General features: G+C 39.5%; 1 protein-coding gene across 2 annotated transcripts in view; it reads right to left on the reverse strand.

Moving 5' to 3' along the window:
* RAVER2 (ribonucleoprotein, PTB binding 2) overlaps positions 1 to 25,282 on the reverse strand; it is a 137,201-nt gene that overhangs the window by 110,513 nt on the left and 1,406 nt on the right. The gene's annotated exons all lie outside the window — the stretch shown is intronic.

The raw sequence follows: 25,282 nt of genomic DNA on the forward strand, positions 1-25,282 counted from the left end.
CCTGGTTGCTCTGACCCAGGAAAAAGTAGGTCACTCCTCAATTTGAGCCTTGGCAAGTTGGCCAAATTAAAAACTTAAAACCTGAAAGAGAGTCCTGAACCATTTGCCAAAATCCGACTATGATACACATCACACAAAACTGAAAGTACTAAGATCACGTCTCCCTCTTCTAATGTAGCTTTAGGATACTTCTATGAATTTACAAACTAACTTTAAGGAATGAAGTTGCACATTTGATGAAGACTCTTTGTCCTCTGACTAGCAATATCTGCTATACATTTCTTACAGTAGGATGAGCTCATTAAAACTGGTAACTGTTAGATAGCTTTAGTAATCTATTTCCAGACCAGACTCACCATCACTCCCTGGAACTGAAAAGTTTTCCACATATGAAGTGTTTTCTGGGAAGAGGTTCAATAACTTTCAGCTCAAAGCAGTCAAACAATAAACCCCCAAAAGTTAAACAACCATTGTTTCAGCTCATCTGGACCTCTTCTTGATTGAAAGCCAGCCTTAGTTTTAAATCTGAATCACATTGTCTTCTAAGCCCTTCATAGACTTTAAATCAGCTATATATATACAGAGAGAGAGAGAGAGAGAAAGACTATAAAAACAACTTTTCATATATTAAAACACTCTTCTTTAAAATTTCACTTTTTTTTTGGAATGAAAAAAATATCGGGATGGCCAAAAAGTTCATCTGTGTTTTTCTGTAAGATGGGACCCAAATGAACTTTTTGGTCAACCCAATATTTTTATTTATGTTCTTATAAAATGTAAAATGATTTGATAATACAAAAGGATTATCTGTAACATATAATATGAGGCATTATAATGAAATAAGCACCCAGGAGTTCAACAGCACATTTAACACTGTTTTATCCCACTATGTCTTCCTTCACTGACCCATCCCCCATAGCTAGAGTCCTCACACAGGTCTGTATTCCCCAACAATATATTCTGTTGGTTTGTTTCTGAGCTTTAATAAAAATGGTATTATGCTATTTTAATCTTCTGTGCCTTGTGTTTTATACTCAATATTATGTTTTTAAAATTCACTCACGATCCACATGGCTACTGCGCATTTATTCACTACTGAATATTCTGTGACTATTTATACTATGGAATATTTATTCCATTCTGTGACTTCAGTATGATTTACTGATCCACTTTTCTATCAATGAATACTTGATTTGTTTCCAGGCTGCTGTTGTTTTGCTACTTTTACATATATATATTTACAATTACTATCACCTTCTTGTAAACTTTACATATCTCCTGGTGTTCATGGGCAAAAATTTCTGAAGGCATGAACGTCCTATATATACATCTTTATAAGAAAGTGCCAACTTCTCTATCAGAATGACTATTACAGTTTACATTCCCATCAATATATGAGAGTCCTTACAATGCTTGGTCTTAGAAGATACTTAAATTTTGTCAATTTAGTGGATATAAAGTCATACTTCCTTGTGCTCTTGATTTGCACTCCCTTGATTAATAAGGCAGGGCATTGTGATGGTTAGTTTTATATGTGAACTTGGCTAAAGAATCTAGTTATTAAACTCAATAATCTAGGTGTTGCTGTAAAGGTATTTTATAGATATGGTTAATATCTACAATCAGCTTACTCTAAAGTGAAGGAGATCCCCTTTAATAATATGGGTGGGCCCCATCTAATCAACTGAAGACCTGAAGAGAAAAAAGGGTATTCTGAAGAAGAAATCCTGCCTTAAGATTGTAGCATCAGGGCTCCCAAGGTGGACCAGAGGTTAAGAATCCATCTTCCAACCCAGGGGCTATAGGTTCTATCCTTGGTTAGGGAACTAAGACTGCACAGGCCATGGTGCAATTAAGCTCATGTGCTGCAACTACTGAGCCCACACACTCTAGATCCTGGGCCACATTAGACAGAAGCCCATACACCACAAGGAAGATCCAATGCAGCCAAATAAATAAGACTGTAGCATCAACACCTGCCTGAGTTTCTAACCTGTTGGTATGCCTCACCGGATTTTAGATTAGGCCGCCCCCTCAACCAACCAATCAACTTCTCTATGTACGTCAGATCAGTTCAGTTGCTCAGTCAGGTCCAACTCTGCGTCACCATGGACTGCAGCACCCCAGGCTTCCCTGTTCATCACCAACTACCAGAGCTTGCTCAAACTCATGTCCATCAAGTTGGTGATGCCATCCAACCATTTTATTCTCTGTCATCCCCTTCTCCTCCTGCCTTCAATCTTTCCCAGCATCAGAGTCTTTTTTAATGAGTCAGTTCTTCGCATCAGCAGGCCAAAGTATTGGAGTTTCAGTTTCAGTATCAGTCCTTCCAATGAATACTCAGGACTGATTTTCTTTAGGATGGACTGGTTGGATCTCCTTGCAGTCCAAGGGACTCTCAAGAGTCTTCTCCAACACCACAGTTCAAAAGCATCAATTCTTAGGTACTCAGCTTTCTTCAACTTTCACATCCACACATGACTACTGGAAAAACCGCAGCTTTGACTAGACAGACCTCTGTCCACAAAGTAATGTCTCTGCTTTTAAATGTGTTGTCTAGGTTGGTCATAGCTTTTCTTCCAAGGAGCAAGCATCTTTTAATTTCATGGCTGCAGTCACCATCTGCAGTGATTTTGGAGCCCAAGAAAATAAAGTCTCTCACTGTTTCCATTATTTCCCCATCTATTTGCCATGAAGTGATGGGACCAGATGCCATGATCTTAGTTTTTTGAATGCTGAGTTTTAAGCCAACTTTTTCACTCTCCTCTTTCACTTTCATCAAGAGGCTTTTTAGTTCTTCACTTTCTGCCATAAGGGTGGTGTCATCTGCATATCTGAGGTGATTGATATTTTTCTGGGCAATCTTGATTCCAACTTGTGCTTCATCCAGCCCAGCATTTTGTATGATGTACTCTGCATATAAATTAAATAAGCAGGGTGACAATATTCAGCTTTGACTTATTCCTTTCCCAATTTGGAACCAGTATTTTGTTCCATGTCCAGTTCTAACTGTTGCTTCTTGATCTGCATATAGGTTTCTCAGGAGGCAGGTAAGGTGGTCTGGTATTCCCATCTCTTGAAGAATTTTCCACAGTTTGTTGTGATCCACACAGTCCAAGGCTTCAGCATAGTCAATAAAGCAAAAGTAGATGTTTTTCTGGAACTCTCTTGCTTTTTCAATGATCCAACGGATGTTGGCAATTTGATCTCTGGTTCCTCTGCCTTTTCTAAATCCTTGAACATCTGGCAATTTGATCTCTGGTTCCTTTGCCTTTTCTAAATCCTTGAACATCTGGAAGTTCATGGTTCATGTACTGTTGAAGCCTGGCTTGGAGAATTTTGAGCATTACTTTGCCAGCATGTGAGATGAGTAAAATTGTGCAGTAGTTTTAACATTCTTTGGCATTGTCTTTCTTGGGGATTGGAATGAAAACACCTTTTCTAGTCCTGTGGCCACTGCTGAGCTTTCCAAATTTGCTGGCATACTACATTTTGCTGGCATATTTGCTCATGTATGTATATAAATACAAATTAATATAAATATTATATATAATTTACTGTTTCCCAAAAGTTGTAAAATGCTTTATTCACTTAGTTTTTAGTCCGTTAGAGTTAGCTACATTATTCCAGCCGTAAACTGATTCTGGTATTGCCGTTAATCTCATAGGGAAATTTTTAAATATTTTACCATTGAATATGATTGTTTTTGGTTTCTGGAGATATCCTTTAAGTTTGGGAATCTTCTATTCCTATTTGCTATGAGTTTTTATTATGAATGGATATTAAATGTTATCAGTAGTTTTTTCTACATCTATTGCAATGACTTAAATCCTATCTTCATGCCAGGGGTCGCCAAATTTTTATTTCCACCTCAGATGTCTCTCCAAGGAGCCACACCTATGTATGCCATTGCTTGCTTAGAACTACCTTTGAATGTTCAGTTCAGTCACTCAGTCGTGTCCGACTCTTCGCAACCCCATGAATTGCAGCATGCCAGGCCTCCCTGTCCATCACCAACTCCTGGAGTTCACTCAGACTCACGTCCATCGAGTCAGTGATGCCATCCAGCCATCTCATCCTCTGTCATCCCCTTCTCCTCCTGACCCCAATCCCTCCCAGCATCAGAGTCTTTTCCAATGAGTCAACTATTCTCATGACGTGGCCAAAGTACTGGAGTTTCAGCTTCAGCATCATTCCCTGCAAAGAAATGCCAGGGCTGATCTCCTTCAGAATGGACTGGTTGGATCTCCTTGCAGTCCAAGGGACTCTCAAGAGTCTTCTCCAACACCACAGTTCAAAAACATCAATTCTTCGGTGCTCAGCTTTATTCACAGTCCAACTCTCACATCCATACATGACCACAGGAAAAACCATAGCCTTGACTAGACAGACCTTTGCTGGCAAAGTGATATCTCTGCTTTTGAATATGCTATTCTAGGTTGGACATAACTTTCCTTCCAAGAAGTAAGCGTCTTTTAATTTCATGGCTGCAGTCACCATCTGCAGTGATTTTGGAGCCCAAGAAAACAAAGTCTGACACTGTTTCCACTGTTTCCCCATCTATTTCCCATGAAGTGAAGGGACCGGATGCCATGATCTTCATTTTCTGAATGTTGAGTTTTAAGCCAACTTTTTCACTCTCCTCTTTAACTTTCATCAAGAGGCTTTTTAGTTCCTCTTCACTTTCTGCCATAAGGGTGGTGTCATCTGCATATCTGAGGTTATTGATATTTCTCCCGGCAATCTTGATTCCAGCTTGTGTTTCTTCCAGTCCAGCGTTTCTCATGATGTACTCTGCATAGAAGTTAAATAAGCAGGGTGACAATATACAGCCTTGACGTACTCCTTTTCCTATTTGGAACCAGTCTGTTGTTCCATGTCCAGTTCTAACTGTTGCTTCCTGACCTGCATACAAATTTCTCAAGAGGCAGGTCAGGTGGTCTGGTATTCCCATCTCTTTCAGAATTCTCCAAAGTTTATTGTGATCCACACAGTCAAAGGCTTTGGCATAGTCAATAAAGCAGAACTAGATGTTTTTCTGGAACTCTCTTGCTTTTTCCATGATCCAGCAGATGTTGGCAATTTGATCTCTGGTTCCTCTGCCTTTTCTAAAACCAGCTTGAACATCAGGAAGTTCATGGTCCTTTGAATGTTACACACCTGATAATATTTTTTTTGGCCCAACACAAGGCCATATACGTTTCATGATATTGGGTGAGTAAACTGTGAAAGAAAATGAAGTTGCTCAGTTGTGTCTGACTCCTTGCGACCCCATGGACTGTAGCCTACCAGGCTCTTCCGTCCATGGGATTTTCCAGGCAAGAATACTGGAGTGGATTGCCATTTCCTTCTCCAGGAGATCTTCCTGACCCAGGGATTGAACCCAGGTCTCCAGTACTGTAGGCAGACGCTTTACTGTCTAAGCCACCAGAAAAGTCACCTTGACTGAGTAAATGTGGTGTCAATTTAACTCAGCTACATTTTTAACAGCTTTCAATGCAGCTGTTTTGCTGGAAAGTTCATTTGAATACCAAGTTTTTGCCAGAGGAACATTTTGACATGGCCTAAAAAGATTAGTAAACTTTCAATTTTTTATTAGCAGTATAATAATAATAATAATTTACTGAATATTTACTTTATCCCAGGCTTTTTACTGAAATAATCTTGTTTAACCATAACAACCCCTTGGTCTGGATTTTTAAGTTGGATATTATTATGGAGTTTATAGCCAAGGTCACTAAGGCCTAGAGAAGGAACTTGTACAGACAATACATAATCAATCTGGGATTCAAACACAATTTGACATACTTTAGACCAAACACACTGAATTATTCTAAATCTTAAGTATCAGTGATACAAAAATAAAATCTATGAACTGTTCATTTCCATCACATTTCTAACGCTTACTATATCACTAACCTCCTAACCTTAGAGCAGAGATCAGGGTTAAGAACAACGTTTGGGAGATAAAAGCAACAATTTTACTTTTTGACAGCTAGATGTCTGAATGGAGAAGGCAATGGCACCCCACTCTGGTACTCTTGCCTGGAAAATCCCATGGATGGAGGAAGGCTGCAGTCCATGGGGTCGCTAGGAATCGGACATGACTGAGCGACTTCACTTTCACTTTTCACTTTCATGCATTGGAGAAGGAAATGGCAGCCCACTCCAGTGTTCTTGCCTGGAGAATCCCAGGGACGGGGGAGCCTGGTGGGCTGCTGTCTATGGGGTCGCATAGAGTCGGACACGACTGAAGCGACTTAGCAGCAGCAGACGTATGAATGCATCACTCTCTTGTTTAAGTATTTCAATAGACTCTCATTTTCTTTAAAATAAAATTCAAATTCTCTTAAATAGCTTTCAATCATCTGGTCCTGCTTCATGTGCTAGCCTTAAATTGAATCACTACCCTTCTCAAACTCTGCGTATTGCTATGGATATTCCTCACCCCTCTCTTTAGCTCCTTTCCCCTAGTTTTTCTCTCTCCCCCTGGGTTTCAACTTTAATGAATTTCTCTGAGAAGCCTTTCTGACTCTCTCAAGTGTGGAGTAGACATCCTCCTTCTGTGCCCCCACAGCATTTTTTACTTTTCCCATCACAACACTCATAGCACCCATCATCTGTATTTTAACTGCTTATACACCTGAATCTTCCTTAGATTGCAGGCTTAGTAAAGAGCAAATACCATGCAACTAACCTTGTTCGTAAAAAGGTCTCCAACGTCTAGCAAAAAGCAGACTTTGAATATTTAAATGCATATTTGTTTCTACATATCATCTTGATCAACTCCAATACAGCATTCTTTTCTGAGATTATTTTACAATCTAAACATAAACCAATATACTGAAAGTGCTCAAAAATTACTCTTTACACCAACCTAATACATAGCTCACTTCTTTAAAAGAAAATATTTGATCCACCTCCTAAAGCAATGAAAATAAAAACAAAAATAAACAAAAGGGACCTAATTAAACTTAAAAGCTCTTGCACAGCAAAGGAAATCATGAACAAGATGAAAAGACAACCCTCAGGATGAGAGAAAATATTTGCAAAGGAAGCAACAAAGGACTAGTCTCCAAAAGACACAAACACCCCATGTAGCTCAGTATCAGAAAAACAACCCAGTCAAAAACAGGCAGAAGACCTCAACTGACACCTCTCCAAAGAAGACACATAGATGAAAAGCTGCTCAACATCACTAATTATCAGGGACATGTAAATCAAAACTACAATGAGGTTATCAATTCACACCAGTCAGAACGGCTATTAGCAAAAAATCCACGAACAATAAGTGCTGGAGAGGATGTGGAGAAAAGGGAACCCTCTTACACTGCCAGTGGGAATGTAAGCTGATATAGCCACTGTGGAGAACAGTTTGGAGGTTCCTTGAAAAGCTTAACACAGCACTACCATATGACCCAGCAATCCCACTACTGGGCATATACCCTGAGAAAATCATAATTCAAAAGGACACATGCACCCCGATGTTCACTGCCGCACTAGTCACAACAGGCAGGACAAGGAATCAACCCAAATGTCCAATGACAGATGAATAGATAAATAAGGTGTGGTACATATATACAACAGAATATTGAGTGTGTGTTAGTCGCTCAGTTGTGTCCAACTCTGCAACCCCATGGACTGTAGTCCCCCAGGCATCTCTGACCATGGAATTTTCCAGGCAAGAATACTGGAGTGGGTTGCCATTCCCTTCACCAGGGGATCTTCCCAACCCAGGGATCAAATCCAGGTCTCCTGTATTGCAGATTCTTTACTGTCTGAGTCATTACTCAGTCACTAAAAGGAACAAAATAGGGTCATTTGTAAAGACATGGATGAGCCTAGAGTCTGTCATATAGAGTGAAGTCAGAAAAACAAATACTGTGTATTAATGCATATGTGTGGAATATAGAAAGATGGTACAGATGAACCTATTTCCAAGCCAGGAATAGAGACCCAGATATATGGACATAAGGGAAAGAGTGGGGGTGGGACGAACTGGGAGATTGAGATTGACATATATATACTACCACCTAGTTGGAAGCTGCTATAAAGCTCAGAAAGCTCAGTTAGATGCACCTGAGGCAGCGGCTGGGTGGGGGCACTGGAAGGGAAGTCCAAGAGGGGATATAGGTATGCATGTGGCTGATCTACTTGAGCGTGCAACAAAAACTAACGCAACATTGTAAAGCAGTTGTATTCCATTTAAAAAAAGTTCTGAGCAAAAAGAAAAAATAAAGTGCTCAAAAAATTACTCTCTTTACACTAATCTAATACATAACTTACTTCTTTAAAAGAAAATATTAACATACCTCAAATTAATTAATATTATATGTCTAGCAATAAGAGGCAGAGAAGGCAATGGCACCCCACTCCAGTACTCTTGCCTGGAAAATCCCATGGACGGAGGAGCCTGGTAGGCTGCAGTCCATGGGGTCGCTAGGAGTCGGACACAACTGAGTGACTTCATGTTCACTTTTCACCTTCATGCATTGGAGAAGGAAATGGCAACCCACTCCAGTATTCTTGCCTTGAGAATCCCAGGGTTGGGGGAGCCTGGTGGGCTGCCATCTATGGGATCGCACAGAGTTGGACATGACTGTAGCGACTTAGCAGCAGCAGCAGCAGCAGCAGCAATAAGAGGTTCTCCATGAGCAGTTCTTGCTTACAGACATCCCCAATAGATAGATTTAGATAACCAAAGAAAATGTAGATAGATTTGTTAAATCTAATAGATTCAGATAACCAAAGAAAATTTCTTTATTTTCCCAAATAAAAGCCAGACAGAAATTACAATCTCCTCTTCTCTGACACAAGTGTTTTTCTTTTCAAACATCACCTGAATGTATGACTAATTATCAAAAATTAAATTGTTTAAAAATAACCCCCATTTGTTATCTCTCAGTACTGTAGGTCAAAAGTTCTGGCAAGCTCAAATGAATTCTCAGGGTCTCTCAAGGCCAAAATCAAGGTCTTAGGCAGGCTGAGCTCTTATCTGGAAGCTCTAAGGAAGAATGCACTTCCACTCATGAAGTCAGTTAGCAGAATTCAGTTTCTTGCAGTTGTTGAACTGAAGTCCCCATTTTCTTGCTGGTTGTCAGTTGGGGACCACACTCAGCATCTAGAGACGGCTCTAAAATCCTTGTATGTGGACCCCTCCATCTTCAAACCCAGCAACAGTGCATCAAATCCTTCCTGTGCTTCAAATCATCTGACTTCTCCCTCTGTTAACAGCTGGAAAAAATTTTGCTTTCAAAGGACTAGTATAGTCAGATATGTCTCACCTGGATAATCTCCCTTTTGATAATCCCAAATCAACTGAGTAATAACCTTAATTAGATATGCAAAAATTCTCTTCTGTCATGTATGTAACAATCACACATGTGACACCTTAGTAGGCAAAGCTCAAGAATATACGAGCATATGTATTATGTACCTAGTCACAGTTTCATGGATTAGAAATCTTGGGGGGCTATTTCTAAATTCTGCCCACAACAATCACTAACAATAGATACCACTGTACCCTTGGGCCTCCCTGGTGGCTCAGTGGTAGGGAACCTGCCTGCCAATGCAGGAGAAGCATGTTCAATCCCTGGGTCAGGGAGATCCCCTGGAGATGAAAATGGCTACCCACTCCAGTAATTTTGCCTGGGAAATCTCACGGACAGAGGAGACTGGTGGGTTACAGTCCATGGGGTCACAAAAGAGTCCGACATGACTTAACGACTAAACAACAACTGTCCCTTAAACATACTTACACAAAACATCTTATTTAATACCTCAGGTTTCAGAGCTCAAGCAAGGTGAGAAGGAGACTTGCCCAGAAGGGAAACCCAGCTCAGAGTGTCAAGAACTCAAGCAAGGTGAGAAGGCCTTCTGGCCAGTGGAACAGCCCAGTGCAGGAAGAAGGAGCTTAAATTGGATGAGGCGGGCATCTGCATGGGAGAGGAGACAGTTTCCTCACAGTGGTGATGGGAGATTACTTACTCACAGGAGAATTGTTCAAATAAGTAAATATGTTAAGGACCATGAACATCAGGTTTCTCCTTGTCAGAAAAAGAAGGAACAAATATGGATTGGGAGAGAGCTAGCGAGAAATCCATTATGTTAGACTGCAATCTAATACATCAGTGTGAACTCATTACTCTCGATAAAGGTGGAAATGTATGTGTGTACATAATACATGCTGGTGCTGCTCCTAAGTTGCTTCAGTTGTGTCTGACTCTGTGCGACCCCATAGATGGCAGCCCACCAGGCTCCCCCATCCCTGGGATTCTCCAGGCATAAACACTGGAGTGGGTTGCCATTTCCCTCTCCAATGCATGAAAGTGAAAAGTGAAAGTGAGTCGCTCAGTCGTGTCCGACTCTTCACGACCCCATGGACTGCAGCCTACCAAGCTCCTCCATCCATGGGATTTTCCAGGCAAGAGTACTGGAGTGGGTTGCCATCGCCTTCTCCGACATAATACATATGCTAGTATATTCTTGAGCTTTGCCTACTAAGAGCAATTGACAGCAGTGACATCTCAAAGGCAATGAGTACATCTAGCTCCCAGATCCTGGCTTCTTAACATCATTTCCCCTAAAGAAAACTAGGCTTTGTAATGGTCATTGAGACTGTCACCACAAAATATCACAGGCAACAGAAACTTACCTTCCTCACAATTCTGAAAGCTAGAACTCCAAGATCAAAGTTCTACTTGGTTTGGCTTCTGCTGAGATCTTCTCCCTGGCGTGTACATGGTCACCTCCTCACTATGTCCTCCCATAGCCTCTCCTTGGTGATTGCACTCATTGGGGTAGGGCTGGGGGCGAGGCACACAGCAGAAAGAGAGCTTTCTGGTGTCTTTTCTTCAATGACAATTATCCTATCAGACCAAAGCCCCACCTTTATGACTTCCTTTAAATTTATTTACTTCCACAAAGACCCCAGCCATACTGGCACTTACGGCTTCAAGACATAAATTTGGGGGGACACAACCCTAATGAAATGGATGATTCAAGGGCGAAAGCAGTGGTCCCAAATCTTTTTGGCACCAGGGACCGGTTTCGTGGAAGACAATTTTTCCACAGAGCAGGCAGGGGGTGGGGATGGTTTGGGGATGATTACAGCACATTAAATTTATTGTGGTCCTATAAGCATCCAGTACCGCCACTGATCTAACAGGAGGCGGAGCTCCGGTGGTAATGGAAGCGATCCGGAGCAGCTGCAAACACAGGTAAAGCTTCCCTTGCTTGTGCACCACTCACTTCCTGCCGTGTGGCCCGGTTTCTAACAGGCCACAGAGCAGTACCAGCCCACAGCCTTGGGGTCTGAGATCCCTGGGCTAAAGCACAGAAAGTAACAAGCTACATCACCTTACTGTGTCAAAAACAAAGGAACTGCTCAGTGAACGACAGGGACATGTCAAAAGCATATCAGACCAAAAGACAAGATATAGAAGCAACCTAAGCATCCATGAAAAGATAAAAGGGTAAAAAAGATACTGTATATGTACACACGATGGAATATTAGCTTAAAATAATGATTAATAATTAGTTTAAAATAATCTTAAAAATAATGAAATTTTGCCATTTGCTACAACATACTTGGTTGGACCTGGAAGGTATTATGCTTAGTGAAATTAGACAGAGAAAGATAAATACTATGTTATCACTTACATGTGGAATTCAAAAAATAAAACAAAGAAAGAAATGAATATAACAAAACAGAAACAGATTTACTGATATAGAGAACATCCTAGTGGTTACCAAGGGGGAGAGAGATGGGGAAAGGCTGCAAGAGACAGGGGTAGGGGAGGAAGAGGTACAAAGCAGCATGTATTAAATAAGCAAGATATAAGGATGTAATATATGACACAGGGAATATAGCTAGAATATAGCTAATATTTCATCACTTTAAATGCAGTATAATCTATAAAAATACTGAATCACTCTGTTGTACACTTGAAATTAATATAACATTGCAAATCAACTATAAAAAAAAAAAAAAAAAGGACCCGTTCCTTAACTGTGAGAACCGAACTAGTGACTTGTTTCCAAAGAAGAGGGAACAGGAAAAAAAAAAGAGAATCTTTACAAAGAAGTGATGTAGCAGACATAATTTTAAACAAGTGATCAAGGTTAACATCACCAGTAGAAGTCATGCTGATGACATGTACCCCATCAAACAACGTGATCAGAAGTGGACTTCACCTCTGTGGAATTCTTCCCCAAATTCCATAACCCTGATCTCCCATAATAAAATGATTATACAAACCCAAGGTGAAGGGCGTTCTAAAAAATTTCTGACCAAATTATCAAGTCATGAGAAACAAAGAAAAGACTAAGAAACAGGTGTATAATGGAGACTAAGGAGATGTGATACCTGAATGTGGTACCCTGGATTGTAACCTGCAACAGGAAAAGGACATAAGTGAAAAAACAAATGAAATCCAAGCAAGTCTATAGTTCAGTTAATAATAATGTACCAATGTTACTTCCTTAGTCTTGACTAGTTTACCTTGATTACAAGATTTGACATTAGGGAAATTGGGTAGAGAATATATGGGAACTCCATGTACTACCTTTGTAACTCTTTCTGTAAATCAAAAATTATTGCAAAATAAAAAGTTTATTTAAAAAAGGAAATAGGAGCCAGCTTAAAGAAGTTCCCACTATCCAAATGTAAAACAATTAAGGCATAAAACTAAGTAATGATAGTAATGGAGCATAAGTCACTGAACAACATAGGAAACCAAGAGTTTACTTTTGATATAAAGTAATAAATTAATAAATTGAACACTAGAAAGGGAATACAGGCATACCTCAGAGATACTGTAGGTTTGGTTCCAGATCACTCAATAAAGTGAATATCCAAAGTGAGACACATTTCTTTTTGGCCTTCCAAAAAAAAGTGCATATGAAAGTTATGTTTACACTATACTGCCATATATTAAGTGTGCAGTAGCACTGTCTTTAAAAAGCACATAATTTAAAAATACTTAACTGGGGAAAATTCTGAAAGAGATGGGAATAGCAGACCACCTGACCTGCCTCTTGAGAAACCTGTACGCAGGTCAGGAAGCAACAGTTAGAACTGGACATGGAACAACAGACTGGTTCCAAATAGGAAAAGGAGTACGTCAAGGCTGTATATTGTCACCCTGCTTATTTAACTTATATGCAGAGTACATCATGAGAACACTGGGCTGCAGAAGCACAAGCTGGAATCAAGATTGCAGGGAGAAATATCAATAACCTCAGATATGCAGATGACACCACTCTTACGGCAGAAAGTGAAGAACTAAAGAGCCTCTTGATGAAAGTGAAAGTGGAGAGTGAAAAAGTTGGCTTAAAGCTCCACATTCAGAAAACTAAGATCATGGCATCTGGTCCCATCTCTTCATGGCAAATAGATGGGGAAACAGTGGCTGACTTCATTATTTTGGGCTCCAAAATCACTGCAGATGATGACTGCAGCCATGAAATTAAAAGATGCTTACTCCTTGGAAGGAAAGTTATGACCAACCTAGACAGCATATTAAAAGGCAGAGACATCACTTTGCCAACAAAGGTCTGTCTAGTCAAAGCTATGGTTTTTCCAGTAGTCATGTATGGATGTGAGAGTTGGACTATAAAGAAAGCTGAGTGCCAAGAATTGATGCTTTTGAACTGTGGTGTTGGAAAAGACTCTTGAGAGTCCCTTGGATTGCAAGGAGATCCAACGAGTCCATCCTAAAGCAGATCACTCCTGGGTGTTCATTGGAAGGACTCATGCTGAAGCTGAAACTCCAATACTTTGGCCACCTGATGCGAAGAGCTGACTCATTAGAAAAGACCCTGATGCTGGGGAAGATTACGGGCAGGAGGAGAAGGGGACGACAGAGGATGAGATGGCTGGATGGCATCACCGACTAAATGGACATGAGTTTGGGTAGACTCCGGGAGTTGGTGATGGACAGGGAGGCCTGGAGTGCTGGGGTTCATGGGGTCGCAAAGAGTTGGACACGACTGAGCGACTGAACTGAACTTGCTAAAAAATTGCTATCATCTGAGCCTTTAGCACATCATACTCTTTTTGCAGTAGTACCAAAGATCACTGATCACAGATCATCATCACAAATGTAACAATGAAAAAGTTGAAAGTACTACAAAAATTGCCAAAATGTGTTACAGAGACAAGAAGTGAGCAAATACTGTTGGGAAAATGGTGCTGAGAGACTTGCTTGATAAACTTTCAATTTGTAAAGAAAATGTAGTATCTGTGACGTGTTAATAAAGCAAAGTACACTAAGATGAGGTATGCCAGTTTTAATTGAGTTTTAATTGAAGTATGTCATCTCAAAATCCTTATTAATTACAAATAGAATTACAAATCTGTTTGTAGAAGCCCAGCAGATACCACTTTTTAAAAAGTCAGAGGGATCAAGATAACTTTACCAACAATGGGAAAATTCTACAACATGTACCACCCTGTGATGTTCCTGCCAAGGCTACATAACATGAATCTAATTATGCAGAACTAATCTAATTATTGATGCTTTTGAACTGTGGTGTTGGAGAAGACTCTTGAGAGTCCCTTGGACTGCAAGGAGATCCAACCAGTCCATCCTAAAGGAGATCAGTCCTGGGTGTTCATTGGAAGGACTGATGTTGAAGCTGAAACTCCAATACTTTGGCCACCTCATGCGAAGAATTGACTCATTGGAAAAGACCCTGATGCTGGGAGGGATCGGGGGCAGGAGGAGAAGGGGACGGCAGAGGATGAGATGGCTGGATGGCATCACTGACTCGATGGACATGAGTTTGGGTAAACTCCAGGAGCTGATGATGGACAAGGAGGCCTGGCACGCTGCAGTCCACGGAGTCGCAAAGAGTCAGACACGACTGAGTGACTGAACTGGACTTTTTTAAATGTTGAGTTTTAAGCCAACTTTTTCATGGTAGTTTCACAAAGTTTCATGGTAACAATGTGTTTATGCTGGAGAAAGTCCATATTTGTAAGAAATACACAATAAAAGTCCTCAGGTTGATAGAAAGTAGGTCAGTACTCTCTCAAACAGTTCAGGAAAAATAAGTTCTTTGTACTTACAACTTCTCTGTAAGTTTGTGATTATTTCAAAATTTAAAACTTCCCAGATTCACATGTTCTTGTTTATTGCTGTTACATCTATTCTAGATCAGGATGCAAAAAACTAACAAGATATAAAGTCAGAGAGATGGAGACTAATCAGAAATCAAAAGCAAGCAGCTGAACTTGAGGGTAATAGAAGATTCAAAGTTCAGGAAATAAAGGCAAACTGAGAACTATAAGCAGATAATCTCTATAGTGGGTTAAGGAAAGATATAAAAACTGGCTAGGGCAAAGGAAGTGAGGTGGGGCTGAGTGAAAGGTGATGACAGGAAAGAGGCAAAGAATATATGTGCAAATACAGGCTCAAACAGATGCAACTCTAATGCTATTTTGGTAACAAAAGTTTAACAGAAAGCTTCAAACTCATAAGGCATATGTACAAGCATAGGAATGAAGGAAATCTAAAGATAATGATGGTAAATAAGCTCAAAATTAAGCATAAAATGCCTAGAAAACAAATTTAGGGACACACAATAAGTTAGGACTCAGAAATCTAACAAAGAAGAAATTTATCAGAGCAACAGTTACTGTGAGTAGCCTTGATATGTTTTTAGAAAAGAAACCTTTGCATCCACACATGTTAAGTGGGAAATAATACATTATAGTATCTTAGACTCTAAGAAAAATAATTCTGAACATCTACTCTGTGCCAGGCATACTATGTAAAATGTTAGTAATACTGCATAAGCAGAGAACAACGAACACTGACATCAAACGTAAGTGACATAGGTGACTTTCTTAAAAAGAAAATTAAGAAGCCTGATTTATTTCCTGCCCAGAAAGAGGACCGTGCCACCTATGCATAAATGTGGCCCACAGAAGTTTCTGCTGAAAACTCTTCTCAAGAAGCAGCTTTGGACCTGTTCAAGCGGTCCATACTCAGGTGAAGTCCCAAAAACATGATCAAAACTATAACAGTGTGGGAAGGTGTTCCTCAATCTAGGTATAAAATCTCCCAGAATGAGATCAGAGGTAAATTGCAAGAGATCCATAGCACCTTTAACTTACATGCAGATTTCTATGTGCCTATGAATATTAGAGGGGATTCCCTAATAGCTCAGTTGGTAAAGAATCCGCCTGCAATGCAGGAGACCCCGGTTTGATTCCTGGGTTGGGAAGATCTACAGGAGAAGGGATAGGCTACCCACTCCAGTATTCTTGGGCTTCCCTTGTGGCTCAGTTGGTAAAGAATCTGCCTGTAATGTGGGAGACCCTGGTTCAATCCCTGCGTAGGGAAAATCCCCTGGAGAAGGGAAAGGCTACCCACTCCAGTATTCTGGCCTGGAGAATTCCATGGACTATATAAGTCCATGGTGTCGCAAAGACCCTGACATGACTGAGGGACCTGCACATGGTCATTAGAACTTTTCCGGAGAGAGGGTTTACAGCTTTCAACCTATTCACAAGCCATAAACAGTTGACTGATAGAATAATTATATGTGAATGGAGTTCACTGCCAAAAAAGCTAACGCAATCTTACAACGCAAAACATGTTCATCTTACAAACTAATCCTGAAAGCCTGCCATGTGCCAGACACATTAACAGAAGCATAGCATTTTAGAACAAAGAGGTGGGCAGCCTCCTTCTGTTTTAAACTTCCCTTGGAACAATGTGTCAGCTTCTAGGTTAAACACTGGTGACACCAAGGTAAATATTACATAACCCCTGTCCTTTGAAACACTTAGGATACAGTGTATGTATGGGGATTACAATCATAACACAGTGCGGCTTAAAAATATAAACTTTGGAATCAAAAAGACATTAGCTTTTCTCCACTCTACCAATAAGCTGAATGACTGCACGGACTGCTTGACATTAATTTTGCACCTCTGTTTCCCTATCAATAAAATGAGAATTGAAAAATTCTGATCTTACAGCCTTGGAAAAAGGATTAAACATAATGCAAAAGCAGCACAGTGCCTAGCAACAGTTGTTTAGTTGCTAAGTCCTGTCCAACTCTTTTGCAACCCCATGGACTGTAGTCCTCCAGTTTCCTCTGTCCACGGGATTGTCCAGGCAGGAATACTGGAGTGGGTTGCCATTTCTTCTCCAGGGGACCTTACCAATCCAGGGATTGAATCCACATCTCCAGCACTGGCAGTCGAATTCTTTACCACTGCGCCACCACAGCAGGCCTCCAATAAACAAAGGTTATTATCATTATTATAGAAATTCAGAGAAAAGAGACTTTGCTCCAGCTGAGGGATGATAAGGAGATTTCAACTAGACTACCATATTCAACTCTGAGTGCCACATTTTAAGAGATCCAACAACAAAATGATAGTGGTGTGTGTTTAGAGAAAAATAAACAAGACGGTGAGGCAACTCAGACTCATGTTCTAAATGGAGTGGTTTGAAGGAAGCAAGGTTATAAGTTAAAAAAGAGAATATCATAATTTCTCCATGCTACTAGAGGAGAAAAGTTGGATCAAGAAATCAAAATTTCAGGGAAATAGATTTTATATATTTAATATAAATAAGACATTTATAACAACAAAAGCTGTCTGAAGATGGAGCAGGATATCTTACAAAGAAGTGATTTCTTTGACACTAAATGTGTTAAAAATGTGCTAGAATCCATGTGTTTAGGACCCTGCAAATTGTATTCATGCAATGCAGGAGACCAGAGTTCAATCCTTGGGTCAGGAAGATCTCTTGGAGGAGGGCATGGCAACCCACTCCAATATTCTTGCCAGGAGAATTCCATGGACAGAAGTCTGGTGGGCTACAGTTTATGGCGTTGCGAAGACAAGACTGAGCAACTAACACACTATTCAACAAAAGGGTTAGGTAAAATGTCTTCTGACATCCTTTCCACTAAGGTTTCATGTTTTTTAAATTAAAATTCTGTATTATTTAGGATACTATTGGTTGTAATAAGATCCACTTGGAAAAAGAAACATTATGACAAACCTAGATAGCATATTGAAAAGCAGAGACATCACTTTGCCAACAAATTGTCAACAAAGGTCCAAATAGTCAAAGCTATGCTTTTTCCAGTAGTCATATATGGATGTGAGAGTTGGACCATAAAGAAGGCTGAACACCAAAGAAATGACGCTTTCCAACTGTGGTGCTGGAGAAGACTTTCAAGAGTCCCTTAGACAGCAAGGAGATGAAACCAGTCAATCCTAAAGGAAATCAATTGTGAATATTCTTTGGAAGGACTGATGCTGAAGCCCCAATACTTTGGTCACCTGATGCGAATAGCTGACTCATTGAAAAAGACCCTGATATGCTGGGAAAGACTGAGGGCAGGAGGAGAAGGGAAGTTAGAGTCTTATATAACTAAGAAATTCAAAGGTAGGTCAAGTTTTAGACACAGTTTGACCAGGGTTCTAGCTCAGCTTCTCTACTCTTTTTCCTTCCTTCTTTCTTCCTCTTCAGGTCAATTCTCCTTTGGATGTCTGCTTTGTCCTCATAATGTCAGCTGAATCAGAGCAATGAGTGTCTGCATTCATATTCCATGCAAAGAAAGAATTACTTACCTTAACAACCAGAGTCCTAAGCTTCTTTATTATACGAGGCTGAAATAATCACCATGGCCAAGGGACTCCCCTGTGCTGACTGGCATAGGCCCAGGTTATCGCCCACCCTTTAAACACTTACAATGGCAAAAGCGAAGAATTCCGTTCATTGGTCATGTCACTTGCACAGATGGGGACAGAGAGCAAACCCAGTCAAATCACATCTCTAAATAAGGGAGGGGTAGGTCCTCAGAGAAAGATCTGGGCGCTATTAGGGAAAACAAGAAGAAAAAAGGAGACTGAGAAGGTAGGCAACAGCATCAGGGTCTGAGCAAGAAACAGATGGCACACTCAAAACCTAAGCAGCTGGAGAGAATTTTTGAAAGAGACTATCTTTAAAAATTCACAGAAAGCCCATGGTTAGCAACAGTCAGTCCACTACAACCCCCAGGCCTAATTAGGCAAGGGGAGTGACTACAACCACCCAGGTAGCCTAGCTGAATAAAAGTGAAAGTCGCTCAGTTGTGTCTGACTCCTTGTGACCCCATGGACTATACAAGTCCATGGAATTCTCCAGGCCAGAATACTGGAGTGGGTTGCCATTCGCTTCTCCAGGGGATCTTCCCAACCCAGGGACTGAACCCAGGTCTCCCGCATTGCAGGCGTATTCTTCACCAGCTGAGCCACCTCTGGTTGCATGTAGAGACCCATTGGAAAGAAACTGTGACCTTTGAAAGAGGAACCAACCAAGCCCCAGGTAATCTGGAAGATAGGGAACTGGGTGAATAAACGCCTCACTCTTTCTCTCCTCCACCCTTTGATCTCCCACTAGAGGTTTGGCCAAATGCAATCAGAAACCAGAGAATGAGAGAGCCCTGTTAGTGCAACCCACAGCAGTCAGCCTCCAAGGACACAAAGCAGGTGATAAGGGTGGAGAAAGGTCTGGAGAAACAAGTGGAAGATATTCGGTATAGCAACCAAGGACGGTCTTCTGCAGATAATCATGAGCCAAAATTGATAATACACACACACATGTTCTAAGTCGTCTGATCTTCCCACTTCTCATTCAGTAACCCTCACTGAACACTATCCCCTGTGAGTAAGGCAACTGCTTCTTAGGCAAACGAAGTAAAAACACACCCAGGATTTCTAATAAGCAATTATAGATCTTTAAATTTATAGATGATCTGGTTTTCTGTATTTATATTATAATATTCTTCCATTAGCCTGTTCTAGCTGGGCTAAGCACAAAGCTTTTTGCCCACAGACGAGACATGAGCCCTGGAGACCCTTAAGGGTTACTGGCTGTAATATAGGGACAGTAAGTGCAAATAGAAGAATCAAGAGACAAAACTCAGGGGGTTAGTAAACCTCTTAGCAGCAACAGCCTTTGATTGGAGTTGATCTCATTTAATGCTGCCCTGATCTTCTGAATCTTATTTATTTAAAGAACAGTTCCCTTAAATGCAGCCCCTTCTTGAGCATCTCACATAAGACACAGGTGCGCCCATCAATGACTGAAAACTGGAAGTCTCTGCTCCAGCACAAAGCTAACCAGATATTATTGTACTATTTAGAGTAATCTTACACTTTAGAAGCATCATAGCTTAAATAAATGTTAAAATGCTAACCAGCAAAGCTAAATACCACCTACTATATCCCTTCTATGGGAAAACACATTGCAAGTCCAAAAATACCTTATAAGCATAACTCATTCATTAATTAGGGAATGGTCTATAAATCACCTGAAACTTCTCTAGATTGCTCCTTAACACTCAGCATTGTGATGCTAACCACAAAGTACTTCTCTTCTCAAATGTGTTTTTAGAGCAAGAATAAGCATTGCTGAAACACTTTTTAAGAATTTCTGCCAAGACTAGAAGTTCACTGAGCCAGTGGTGTCCCAGAAATGTAGAAATATATTCTTTTAACAGCTTTCAGTCCTTGTTACACTGGGACATAGGAAACACGTAGAACCCCACAATGTAGTCAATTGTGATTACACTAAAAAAAGAAAACGCGATAGGTAACTTTTAAGTAGTAGAAACCACTATACTAAGAAAAGTAACTTTTGAATTAAGTAAAATGACATCCTCAGTAAGAAAAAGAATGATATCATAATGTAAAAACATCCTGCTATTGTCAGGAAAAAGTGATGAATTAACAGCCCCAGCTTAAAGCAAGGCAATAATTATTGAATATATTGTTAGAGAAAACAAATAAGGTATATTTTTAAATCCCACAGTTAAAGAACACAAAGTATGTGAGAAAACTCTATTGGTTTCTAACATTAAAAAAAAAAAGTGGGAATAAATAGCATTTAAGGAGAAAATCAACCAGAGTTTCCTACATTTGGTGGTTTGTTATTCTAAAAAAGTGCTATGCTTTCAAATGGGCCTCCATGAATTAACCATCAAGCTTCTCAATTGACTACCATAATAGAGCACTTTGAAATCAAAGTTCAGTTCAGTTGCTCGGCTGTTTCTGACTCTTTGTGACCCCCTGGAATGCAGCACACCAGGTTTTCCTGTCTATCACGAACTCCTGGAGTTTGCTCAAACTCATGTCTATGGAGTCGGTGATGCCATCCAATCATCCCATCCTCTGTCGTCCCCTTCTCCTCCTGCCTTCAATCTTTCCCAGCATCAGGGTCTTTTCCAATGAGTCAGTTCTTCACATCAGGTGGCCAAAGTATTGGAGTTTCAGCTTCAGCATCAGTTCTTCCAATGAATATTCAGGACTGATTTCCTTTAGGATTGACTGATTGGATCTCCTTGCAGTCCAAAGGACTCTCAAGGGTCTTCTCCAACACCACAGTTCAAAAGCATCAATTCTCTAGCGCTCAGCTTTCTTTATGGTCCAACTCTCACATCCATACATGACTACTGGAAAAACCATAGCTTTGACTAGACGGACTTTTGTTGACAAAGTGATGTCTCTGCTTTTTAATATGCTGTCTAGGTTGGTCATAGCTTTTCTTTCAAGAAGCAAATGTCTTTTAATTTCATGGCTGCAGTCACCACCTGCAGTGGTGACTTGGAGCCCAAGAAAATAAAGTCTCTCACTGTTTCCATTTTTCCCCCATCTATTTGCCATGAAATGAAAGTTACTAATATCCAAAGTGAGACAAGAGAGTGTTTTTTCTATTTACCAATCCTGGCTATTAGCCCAAGTACTTCACATTTTCTAATTACACAGTGTCTTTCAGATTTTAAAATAAATACAACAAAGACAAAATACACGCATACGATATGTAAGAAAGAAACCTGAGTGAACTCAAACAATATAGGAAATAAATACCACTGTTTCTCCATTTTGAAACCCTAGTAACAATGCTACTGAAACAGAATCAGGTTAATCATAAAATATACACAATTTATAGAAATACAATTTAAAAATCCACGTATTAGGGCACTACCTTAACTAATCAAAATTCTAAAGTCAGAGTTGCAAAAGACTATTCACACATATAGACACACACATATACACAATGGCTACAGTGAATAAGAACCAGTGTTCACAGCATCGTTATTATTCATTATAAATAATGATAGTAATTATTGTAAATATTAGTCATAATAAATCAATCACTACAATTACATTCCAAAACACATACATTCAAAGACATAACTATAAATATCGTTATCACAGTGGGATGGAGTACTCAGGGATTGAGGTAGCTTTAAAAAATTAGAGTTGAATCCAGGGCAGGACCAATAAAAAAATGAGACTAGAAGTGTAGGCAGGGGCCAAGTCACAAAAAGCTAGAGCCTTACATTTCTATCCTAGTATGTCATGCTTCTCAAGTGATGTCTGAGTACTCCATGGTAATACCAGAGTGTGGAAAATCACAGGATAAAGACAGTGGATCTTCCTTCAGTGTCAAGTTTATGAAAAAAAGATCTGGAGGGAAGTTAACTGAATTTAAGTCATTGTTTTTATATTAAATCCAACTTTACTAGAACATAAAATCAATGTGAATTTTTCAGACAGGACATGAAGCTTCAAAGGAATTTCACTCTTGCAGTAGGCTAATTCAGGTTCACTGTTCCTTACAATCTGAAGAAGAGAGACAAATAAGGGAGAATTGAAGGAAAGTTTGAGAATCAGTGTTGGGAATGGGAATGGGGAGCCAAAGATTTGTTGTTGTTTTAATAGGAGAGTGACATGGTCAGATTTGTGCTTTGGGTCGCTCTCTCAGGGAAGTGGAACAGGATGGGCTAAAATATAGAAGATAGCACAGTAATGAGAGTAGGCAACAAACAGAAAAGTTGTAAATTTGTGCAAGAAATGAAAAGGATATGAACCAGAGTTGAAGCTATGAGAACACAGAGGGCTGGGAGGACTCCAGAAAGCATATGATGGTCACCAGGCAGCACCTGACTGATGGTGGTAACTATTCTTTTGAGAACTCATTAGTTCTCAAGGTGTTCCTTTTTTTAGAGCAAGTATTTCTACTACTGTAAGGTATTTGATATTTGTACCTTTAAAAGCTCGAACTTAAAAATAACATTGTATGTCTTCTAATCATAGGAAGAGTATAGCTGTGGGATGGTATTGTAAATCTCTTATACCAAAAATTAAACAAAACATGAGTAAGATTTAAGAAACTATGTTTAATTAAGAAAATGTCCACGTTTTCAAAATGTTAAGAAGAAATCATTGGGCTCCTACTGATCAATCACCAACACCGAGTTTCTAGAAACATGACTATACAGTTTGAGAACTCGAGTTAGGAATGACTTTGATCCTTAATGTGATATTACCAAATAAATGAATGAATCAACATAGCTTCTAGAAAAGAACAAGAATTTGGGTATTTAAAATATCTCATTACTTAGAAACTGGACAAAAAGTAGTCTTTTAACTTTTTTTTAACCATGTTAGTCACTTTATAAGGAATAAATAGGAGTTTATCTAGGTGATACTGGCTAAACAATACAAAATAAAATTAAACTTAATCCTTCACTAGTAAAGTTGACAGTAAAATGCAGCCACTAGGTAAAATCAGAATTAGAATGGTTATGGGAAATAAAACATAAAATATTTACAGAACATATTCATGGAAATAGTCCAACTTGAGAAGTAGATCAAGTAAATGTTAATTTTATTGGACTAGTAAAAATAGCAATTCTTCACTTTAAATATTCTGAAGAACAGTGTCTTTTAATTGCTTTTAAAAATTAGCATATTTGGCCTACTCTACTTATTTATGTAACACAGACCATTGATAGTTATGACTGTGATCAGAAAACCTAGGAACAGTACAAGTACTGAAGACAACAGAAAAAAGAAAAAAACACTACTCGAGCAAATGTTATCTGTAATCTAACACTGATCTGTTTAAATTTTAAACTGCACTATCAGAAAGACTTAAAATATTTCATTATAGAAATGATCATACAAAAAATAAAGACTAGGACAAGTCTGGAAACCAGTATTCCAGGTGCTAATAACGGTTTGTTTTGTTGCTTACAGATGAAACTCTTCAGTTCTCAAAAAACCTGGCATAAAAATTTAACTTAACGTAAAAATTTAAGATACTTTACTTGTCAGTAAAAGATTCATCTACATATACAGATCTTATACCAGTTTCATTTGATAATTTATGCTAACTACCTTATCGTTGTTGGGTCACTAAGTCAAGCCCAGTTCTTTGCGATTCCATGAACTGCAGCACGCCAGGGTTCCCTGTCCCTCACTTTCTCCCAGAGTTTGCTCAAATTCCATCTATCTTACAGAAAATCCTAAAATTGAGATTATACATAAATTCATAACAGAGGGAGACTATCTCAAAAATATAAATCAGTGTAATTTTCATAAAACCTCTCTCCATCACTAACAAGTAATTAACTATTCCTTTTATTGGACTCTTTGATATATTTTTTCCAAGTCTCTTAAGACAGGAGATGAGAAAGATACCAACAACAAAGAAAAAATAGAAATGTCTAAAATTTGTGGTTCAAATATTTTTAGAATTAATGCAAAGAAATGTGATAGCAAAAATAGCTGACATTCTACAAAGGAAATCAAGACACTCCTCTCTCTTCTAGATTACCTACACATAAAACTATTCCTTCAATTTTTTTTTTTTTTTAATGCCATGTGCCTTTTCCAAGCCTCCCTCTTTCTGAGCTCACTTGCTGTCCTCTCTTTGCGTGGGCAAGGGAAAGTTGCTTCAATGAAATCAGTCCATTGCAGTTGTCCTTACAGTATTACAAAACATTACCCGCTTGAGGGGAAGTGGACAATAATGGAAGGAGTTGAAAGAGGGATGAGATGTACAAATACTGACAGAGACTTTTTTACATTGCTTTTTTGAAACAAAATGCCCCTTCATGCATATGGGTTACAAGGTTACATGCTCACATTTATTGTGAATGGCTATGTAAGATCTAATTACAAAGCAGCGAGGCACTGGTCTCATTATTTAACGGATCTAATGGAAGAACCGCTGCAATTATCAATAGGCAGCACCCTCCTCCCCCCCACCCCCCCCACCACACACACGGAATACCATGCATCCCAGTATAGGAGGGAGCTACACTAATTGCCTCAAATCTGCAACCACCAGGACAGCCCACCCTCCCCAACCCCACAAAATATAGAAATTCTAGCTAAATGTTAAATATACGTGAACATCTAGACAATTAAGAAACCCTGAACAGTCAAAAGAAATTCGGGGTTTTTTTGGTTTAA

Source organism: Bos indicus, chromosome 3, assembly GCF_029378745.1.
Source record: "Bos indicus isolate NIAB-ARS_2022 breed Sahiwal x Tharparkar chromosome 3, NIAB-ARS_B.indTharparkar_mat_pri_1.0, whole genome shotgun sequence".
Taxonomy (NCBI): Eukaryota; Metazoa; Chordata; class Mammalia; order Artiodactyla; family Bovidae; genus Bos; species Bos indicus.